Here is a 6,000-nt window from a genome sequence, read left to right as displayed (position 1 = left end):
TCCCTTTCCAACTCTGTGAGATGATCACGTTGAAACGGAAAAGGGATCCTGTATGTCGGTTTCTTCTCGTGGGTCGTGTGGTCCAGGTGTAGAGTTCACCAATATTACCTGCTGAATTTATTTACATTTTACATAGAACATGGAATCAATCTTGTTAATTACCTATTTAAATATATATATATATATATATATATATATATATATATGTGGAACGCTCGAGCTGTAGCATCCTGTGCTTGGAATTAATAAACATATATTTTTGCGGGGAGGAATTAATGTGTATTGTGGGTTGCGTGCAAGGTAAAGTGATCAAGACCAAGAGCGTCGAGTACATGCCCTTCTTCCTGTCGCTGGTGAGCTTCCTCAACTGCGTCTGCTGGATGTCCTACGCTCTCATCAAATTCGACCTCTAAGTCACGGTCAGTAATATCTCCATCTTCAGGTTCCAACCAAATCTTATATAACTTGAGAGTGTCTCTCTAACCGTGCCGGCTCTTGTCTTCGTTCATGTACTGCAGATCCCCAATGGCCTCGGTGCACTATTCGGCCTCATCCTGTACGACTGCTACTACAGGCCGACCCCCAAGAAGGAGAAGAGCGTAAAGCTCAAATGTGATTGAAGGCTCCTGGCTCCTTGACTGCAATAACAAGTGCTAGCTACAATAAGAACAAGGGAATCTAGAGACCGAGACTGAAAGAAAAGGCTAGGCTACTTCTATTCGTTATTCGTTATTCATTTCCTATGGCTTGGATGGAGGAAGTAGTGGGTTATTGGAAGTATAGGATTATTTCTCAAGTTTCACCAAGGATACACCCCACTTACTAAATAGGCATGTGGATGCGGCATCTGGCTCTATGCGATGAAAGCAATGGGAAATGAGATTCTGGGTTTGATTACTGGTACAAACAAGTTCAAAGCTAGCGAGAGCATAAAGAACGGTAGATTCCATTGAACTGGTGGGTCAAGCCCTTACCCATAACACTTATTCAAAATGGGCTATCCGAAAGAGGAGATCAATAATTCCACTATCAATATGGGCAGGCTGCTATATCTAGAAAGAGAAGATGAAAGGTTTGGGATTATTAGCAAAGGTACTTTTCTTATTACTCAGCTAGGCACTTACAAACCTATTTATTTACAAGTTCCACATGGGTCTGGTCAGGAAGACTCGGAATCATTCTCACGGCCACCCCACATGGGAGCGGCTTCTCCGCCAATCGATCATCACTTGCATACAAAAAAGCCCCTTTTCCAATGGAAACCTGGGGAAATACAATTACTCAATTCATTCGATTTCGAAATAGCGTATAAAGTGATTTTTGCAATTTCACTGTAGGCAGCGTAGCAATTCTCGCGGGAATCTCGGTCTTGTTTGGGCCGATTCCTTAACGAGAGCCTGGTCGAAAGCGCCCATAAAAAGAGTAAATCGTTTTCGGTATGGGTACGCTAGCCCCTACGAGGGGCGGTAAGCAAGGTAGATACCAGGGAGCAGGACCGCGAAGGGTCTTCCCATCTCTTCTTGTTATTATCTTTGTCCGAGATGCCCGGTTCACCAAATGATAATTCAAATCCAGATTGTGTGAAGTAAAGATCTTTTTCTTGAAAGCGGATTTCTCCCTTCAAAATATCATCCATCTAATTTGTTAAAGTATGGAATTATCACCCAGAGCTGCGGAACTCACGACTCTATTAGAAAGTAGAATGACCAACTTTTACACGAATTTTCAAGTGGATGAGATCGGTCGAGTGGTCTCAGCTGGAGATGGGATTGCACGTGTGTATGGATTGAATGAGATTCAAGTAGGAGAAATGGTGGAATTTGCCAACGGTGTGAAAGGAATCGCCTTAAATCTTGAGAATGAGAATGTAGGTATTGTTGTCTTTGGTAGTGATACCACTATTAAAGAAGGAGATCTTGTCAAGTGCACTGGTTCTATTGTGGATGTTCCTGCGGGAAAGGCCATGTTAGGCCGTGTGGTCGATGCCTTGGGAGTACCTATTGATGGAAAAGGGGCTCTAAGCGATCACGAACGAAGACGTGTCGAAGTGAAAGCCCAAGGGATTATTGAACATAAATCCGTGCACGAACCCATGCAAACAGGCTTAAAAGCAGTGGATAGCCTGGTTCTGTCGGATTACGGGTTCCGGCAGAACCCTTGAGGTTCGAACTCTGGGGTGCGCACAAAGATCTCTCTCCCCCTAGCTCACACCCTCACTGCAATCTCAAAGCTCAGCTCGCCGAACCCGAAGAACAAGGGACACAAGAGTTTATACTGGTTCGGGCCACCAATGTGGTGTAATACCCTACTCAAGTGTGGTGTGGTGGATTGCCTAGTAGGCTTGGATGAACAAGTACAAGGGAAGAACTTCCTCCTGAGGAGAGGTGTTCTTGAGCTCGGTGAGCTTGTGTGTGTGGGGATGGTCCGAATCGTCCCATGTCCCTGGTGGTGGCTAGTCCTATTTATTGAGGCCCGTGTCCTCTTCCCAAATGTTAGGCGGGAAGGGATCCCACAATGGCCAAATTAAAGGGGAACAGCTAGTACAAGCTATCCTGACAAAAGGCGGTCTTCACCTGCCAAAGGCTCTGGCGGTGACGCCATCGTGGGCTCCGCGGCGACCTCCGTCCTGCCGTCCTGCTGGTCTTGGTCTTGTTGCACCGATATGGAAACCTTTGCCTGATGCCTCGGGACTCATTGCTTGCGCCTACTCCTCTAGCACAAAAGAGGAAACGAGTATGCTACGCCCGCTGGCGCCCGCCTGACCTTGGTCGTCATGGCTCACGTCACAAGAACCTCGCGAGGTGCCCCTTGCCTTGATATCTCTGCTCCTCGCGAGCCAGCCTAGGGAGGCTGCCCTTGAGGAGGTCCTGTGTCGTCTGCCTCGCGAGGCTTGGCCCCTCGCGAGGGTCTTGAGTGTTTGCTGGTGAAGATGGGCCATACCAGGCCGCTAGAGGAGCCACGCCGTGGGCCGCAGGCAGGCAAGTCTGGGGACCCTCGTTCCTAGAATGCCGACAGTAGCCCCCGGGCCCAAGGCGCGCTCGGACTTGGCTTCGAGGCGAAGCCAAGGGTCAAGCGCAGCCCGTGGGCCCTAACGGCATGCGGCCTTGATTGACACGTGGCAACTGATGGGACGTGGGCGTCTCTGCTTCCCCAAGCTGCCTCGGCAACTGCCCGACTGACAAAAGGCTGGCGCGGGCTGCGCTGCCTTCATTGCTTTCCTTCGTCTTGCTCCAGTTCCCCTTTCTTGCTCCTCGCTTCCAAAGACTCAAGATCTGCCCAGATCCTCCTTCAAGCCTGCCGCCAATGGCACCCAACAAGGCTCGGGCCGCTCCTCCGCCATCCTGGTACGAGCATGCGCTTAATGCGCCGAACGTCTTGGAGAAGAACCTTGCCGCCATGCTCCTGATGACGGCGGAGGGCAATGAGAAGAGGAAGACTACGCTTTGGGCTGGCTCCACCGAGCCTGAGGCCTCAGGCAGCACCTTCTACCCCTTCTTCATGAGCAGCATCATCGCGGGGTTGGTTCCCCCCTTCTCCGACTTCTTCTATTCCGTCCTCAACCATTACAAGATTCACGCCCTCCATCTTCCTCCCAACTCCATCCTCCTCCTGTCGATCTTCACTTTCTATTGCGAGGCGTACGTTGGAGTGATGCCGTCCGTGGCACTATTGCGCCACTTCTTCTTCCTCCGGATCAAGGAGGGCCACTGCTCAGGGTGTGTCAACTTCGTCGCGGCCAACAAGACCAACGCGATCTCAAAGGCCGGGAAGAAGGCCGAGGGCTTCAGGAGCAAGTGGGTCCTGATGGATGCCAAGTGCTCCCACCCCCGGCTGGTGCTGCCGACGGAGATGCCCGCGTCCCACGACGGGTGGGTTCGCGCGAGGCTCACCGACCCCCGGGCGGCGCAGGTGCTGGAGAGGATGACCGCCGACTGAAGCCTGATGACCCAAGGGCGGCGAAGCTGACGGGAGCCATGATCGTCAAACAATTCATGACACAGTGCGTGGCTACCCTCCAGGCGTGCTCGCGCCCCTTGTGGAAGCTCGGAGACGACCTTCGCCTGCGTCCGGAGGCCCTTTCTGCCGAGGAGTTGGGCTCGGCCCTCCGCTCCTTAGTTGGGGACAACCAAGGGTACCCGCCGGACTCCTTCGTTCCCTTGTACCGCCGCCCAGATGGGGCGGAGACTGCCGCTGCCATGCCTATCTTTGATGGGCGTGGGCTCGTGCCGCCCGTGCCCTCGGATGTCCCGGTGGCAACGACTCCGGTGGTGGTGTCCTCTGGTGACTCCGACGAGGAGGAGGAGCTGGATTCGGCGGCCACCCCGGAGGGGTCTGGGGAGACCTCCCCTCCGCGCAAGGCTGATTTTCTTCGCGCTTTGCCCGATGACGCCGATGCCGACGACCACCTGGTGAAGGAAATCCCACCTCCTGCTGGGGTCACCACGAGGTCCAGGGTCTCCCCCTCAAGGAAGCCGCCGCCTGGTGTCCCTGACGAAGGGTAGATCGGCGTTGATCTCCCGGGGCAAAGCCCCCGCTGTGTTGCCGCCCGGGGCCGCCACGGCCTCGTTGACCCCTGGGGCCCGCGCGCCAGTGCCCCAGGCTGCAAGGCCTCCAGGCTCCGCGCTTCTGAAGAGGCGGCGGGACTATGCCGCCATAGACCAGTAAGTATCCTGTCTTGAGCTTGTCCTTGCTCCTGCTTCCGCCGTGGCTTCCTGATGCTTCCTCCTTGTGCCGCTAGGCCGACGTTGTCATCGAAGAAGAAGAGGGAGGGGGCGGCCACATCTTCAGGGACCCAGCAGCCTGGCACGGCCGCACCTCCTCCGGTGCAGAAAGGCGGCGGCGGCGCCCGCACTTCTCCGGCCCGGTCGTCCTCGCGAGGCCTAGAGGAGCATCTCCAGGAGAGGGCGACCCCCAAGGCCTCATTATCTCCTGAGGCGCTCATCCGCAGCTCGCCGGCCGAGGCCCCGCAGGCTCCGGAGCTCCTGGCCTCTTCCTCCACCGCCATCAACCTGCAGGTCTTGGCGATGACGCTGCCTCCTTCTTCCGCCCCATCATCAGTTCGTGACCCTTCTGCCTCGCCTGACGTCCTGGAGAACGCTCTTTCCGCGCTGACCCGGCTGCGGGGTGATCTTCAAGGCGCCGACCGTTGCCTAGTGGCCGGGCACCTGGAGCTGATCTCTGGCTGGTTGTACTCTGATGCATCCATCCGGGAGGCGCTGAGCCAGGCCGTGGCAGCTTCCGAGAAGGACAAGCAGGCCGCTGCCCAAGCCGCGGCTGCCCACGAGGTGGCGCTGAAGGACGCCATGGCCGCCAAGAGGTGCTGCCAGTCGATGAAGGCCGAGCTGGAGGTTATGCGCAACGAGCGTGCAGCCGAGGCTCGAGACCGCAAGGCGGAGGAAGAGAAAATGAAGGCCCGAGAGGACGCCGTCAAAGGTCACGACACCGAGCTAGAGCCGTTGGGGAGGACACAGGTCACGGAGCGCAGCCAGCTGGAGAAGCTGGAGCAGGAGATGAAGGCAGAGAAGGCCGAGCTGGAAGCCAAAGCGAAGGTCCTGGATGAGGAACGCGCGACCTCCAAGTCCCTTGAGGAGAGGTCCCATGTGGCGCTGCGGGCACTCTACGAGAAGGGCTTGGAGGAGCCGCTAGCGACAGACGACGAGGGCCCTACCCAGCTGCTCCCTCATCTTGTCGTGGCGCTCGAGGACGTCGTTTATGGGATCGGCCCCTTGGTGGAGGGGGAAGCCCGTGCGCTTTCCTCTGCTGCACTGACGTGCGTCTTCAGCCACCTCTTCGTGATCCCGACGCCGACCTTGACGAGCTGCTCGAGCCCGTGGATGACGAGCGCTGCGCAGCCGCTGCTGAAGCCGTGAAGATCCAGGTGGAGGCCTTGCTGAAGAAGTTCCGCACCTTCGACCCTGTGCCCTCAACTGGTGGCGCTGCTGAACCTGCAACTCCGGCGGGCGGCGCAGGTGAGGGCAACGTCACCGTGGAACACTACAA

At 55.9% G+C, this 6,000-nt stretch overlaps 1 pseudogene; it reads left to right on the top strand.

Moving 5' to 3' along the window:
* Positions 1-1,651: 1,651 nt before the first annotated feature.
* The window catches only part of LOC123494515 (uncharacterized), a 47,968-nt pseudogene continuing 43,619 nt past the window's right edge, over positions 1,652-6,000 (top strand).

The sequence above is a fragment of the Aegilops tauschii genome, chromosome 6 (genome assembly GCF_002575655.3).
Source record: "Aegilops tauschii subsp. strangulata cultivar AL8/78 chromosome 6, Aet v6.0, whole genome shotgun sequence".
In the NCBI taxonomy this organism is placed as follows: Eukaryota; Viridiplantae; Streptophyta; class Magnoliopsida; order Poales; family Poaceae; genus Aegilops; species Aegilops tauschii.
The sequence above is the reverse complement of the archived record's forward strand: the minus strand, read 5'-3'. Positions and strand labels throughout refer to the sequence as shown.